This window comes from Rhagoletis zephyria, unplaced genomic scaffold (assembly GCF_001687245.7).
Source record: "Rhagoletis zephyria isolate East Lansing unplaced genomic scaffold, Rhagoletis_zephyria_1.1 Rzeph_scaffold_07195, whole genome shotgun sequence".
Taxonomy (NCBI): Eukaryota; Metazoa; Arthropoda; class Insecta; order Diptera; family Tephritidae; genus Rhagoletis; species Rhagoletis zephyria.
Genome location: NW_016164278.1, coordinates 4100 through 7356, shown reverse-complemented (window position 1 = coordinate 7356; position 3257 = coordinate 4100).

Genomic DNA, 3257 nt, shown 5'->3' with positions numbered 1-3257 from the left:
TTTAGATCTAGGAATCGAGATATATATATAACTATCATATAGGGGAAATTGTCACCTTTGGTGGTCTTTTTTTGACATAACTCGAGAACCACTAGTCCGATTTTGCTCAAACAAATTTAAAAAAATTAAAAATTACAATTCCTTTAATCTGTTCATATAACGTTTTTCTATATAATCAACAGTTTTGCCGGTAAAAATAAATGTATGAAGAAAAAAAATATTTTTTGCCTAAAATATTAAATTTTTTTAAAACTGTTGATTATATAGAAAAACGTTATATGAACAGATTAAAGGAATTGTAATTTTTAATTTTTTTAAATTTGTTTGAGCAAAATCGGACTAGTGGTTCTCGAGTTATGTCAAAAAAAAGACCACCAAAGGTGACAATGTCCCCTATATGATAGTTATATATATATCTCGATTCCTGGACGTGACCCAGCGAAACGCCGGGACACGTATAACTTCTTTTTTACCGATATAACTTTCCCCGGTAGTTTGAACCCTTCCCGATCACTGACCCTTACCATTTGTCTCACAGTGTTATAAGAAAACTTTAAGTTCTGGGTTTTCTATAAAACTAGGTTTATAAAATCGAAAATATGTATATCCAATAGCGGCATTAGTGGGCTTAGGGCCGTTTTCTTATCTAACCTTTAGATTACCGGCCACTTTATCGTTTCGATATGCGAGTTTTCGTTTTCTCATCAGCGCAATAATTTCTCGAATCGATAAATTGTTCTATATTTGCTTATGTTGCATTGCCAACCTTTGAAATTTTATGACGAATGTGCTGAAGTTTCACACTCGGAAATGCAGTGAAGTTTCACTCTACGGAATAACAATTTTTTTTTACCGGTAAGATAAGAAAATGAAAATGCTTTAAAGTGAGTAACTATTTATCTGCTTTGTTAGTAAACGCAGCTTTACTGCTTACATTAGAAAACGGCCCTTAGAATTTTTGTAATAGGATTCTCTATAACATAGCACATTAGGTCAAATGATTCATTTCAAAATACCAAAAACTTCACTTTGTTTTTGTAAAATAAAAAACACCGTTAAACGACAATCAAACAAAGTTACACTTTCAAAATGTCATTGAGACGTTGTTTGCGCAACCGGTTTATTTCCCAAGATTAAAGTGCATTTTTTTATCAAGTTCGAATAATTAAAGGAACGTTTTAAATAGAAGACAAAAATATACATGAGTGCCTATGTCCCATTTATGTAAAAAAAATAAGCCACAATAACATTGACAAATACATAGTTTAGGAAGAGCCTGCCTGAAACTATACAAAAAAGCAAATAAGCAAATGGATGTATAGAATTGACAACAACAACCACGCTGTCGAGTTTAAATAGCGGCAAATCAGCTGCACTTGATAGTAGTTGGTTGAATAAGGAAAATGAATTAGCAACAAGAGTTTACGGGATGTACATAGCTCAGTGGTTAACGCTTCTGACTTTGAACATCGATTACGCAGGTTCGATCCCTGCTGAAGTCTAGAAAAAAGAACTCTGATGAAGAGATGTGGGGTGATCTCCGAAATAGCTGCTGTAAATTTTTATCATTTGTTTGCAAAAAACTGACATCTTTGCGTAACTTGAAAAATTTTCAGATTTTTTTTCCCATTTATGATTTCATATAAGCTTTTACAATTTGGTTAACCTTCAGCAAACAAAAGGGAAAAGGAAATGGATAAAGTCGGTAGATGTTATTTTACTTAAGCCACCGTTTCCGCGAACAACTGTTTTTCTAGGTTATCATGCTATTACAAAAGGTGAGTTGTTTGAAGTTTGGCTGATCGGATGTTCGAAAAAAGAAAAGCTTTCTTCGGTTGTCAGCCATGTTGCAAAAAAGATTGGTACTGATGATATTTGCGAAAGTTCCATGAAACTCTCAGAAGAAAAAAACGCATATTTTTTTGCAATTATTTATAAAAACAAACCGAAAATCGGGAAGGATGCTAAACCATCGCGTTTCTTGATGATGAAGATCTTTTCGAAATCAAAAAGCCAACTGTGTCGACCAGCAGCCGGATTCTAACTTTTTGGTTATCTCCAAAAATTGCAGTTCTGTCCTCCCTTTCGCTAAAACTTGCGTTTTCTAATGTAAGCAGTAAAGTTGATTTTACTAGCAGGGCAGATAAATTATTCCTAACTTTAAAGTGTTTTGGTTTTCTTATCTTGCCGGTAAAAATAAATTTGTTATTCCGTAGAGTGAAACCAGAGAACGTATATTTATTAGGAGCGTTCGTTATCTCCCAGAAATAGTCAGAAAAAGTCCGAAGTAGTCAGATTTAGTCCAAAAAGCGTTCCTTAACTCGGAAATGACAGTAAAAATGAGAGAGCAACACCCAGTGAGAGTGACTCTCATCAGTCCGAAGTAGTCAGATTTAGTCAGAAGAATTTTTTCTGGCAAAATCCTGAAAAGTGTCAAACTTAACTAAATTTAAATTAACGGAAATTAAAGAATACGCAAAAAGTGAGAATAATCTGAAAAGTAAAAGAAGTAAATTGAAATTGGAAGGAGGCAAAAAATAATTGATATAGTAAGTGTTTATTGTGCTTGTGCTTGTGTGAATGTGTTTTGTACATACATTTCCATTCTTATTTGACGTTAGCTTTGTTGTTGCCATTCTTTGGACTGAAAATTTGGCTTTTTGCGTTCCTTTCCTTTTTCTGTTATTCTCTTTTAGTGAGCGCATTTTGCTTACGCTCTGGCATTTTGACACTTTTCAGATTTTAGTCCAAAAAGATAAGGAATGAACCTATTGAGAAGGTCCAAGAACGAATCAGCGTGGAAACTGTCAAATACCAACAAAACTGGCGAAGCGCATTTTAAGAGCGGCCAGCCAGAGACAACCGAATTTTAACAGAAATTGTCTCTTCAAAGCAAATGCATATTTTACTTCTTAGACATGAAATGCTGACGGCTTTTTACGTTTTTACAACGCTTTTATTGTTCTTTAAATTGGTTAATTATTTAAAATAAATGCATGCATATGTCGAAATATGTAATATGTACATATTGTGTACATGCATATGTATGCGAGAGATACAATTTTGTGAATCTAAAATGTGAAAGTTATGCAAATATGTAGTATGCAATTGGCAAATTCGCTGGTGATTTGCCGTCGGCATTTGGGTTGAAAAAATCGACTTTCACTTTTTTACCGATTCATATGGTAGATGCTACGCAACAAACCGCAGTTTTCTAGCTGCCTTAGTTTTTCCCCAAATTCACTTTAAAGATGGAC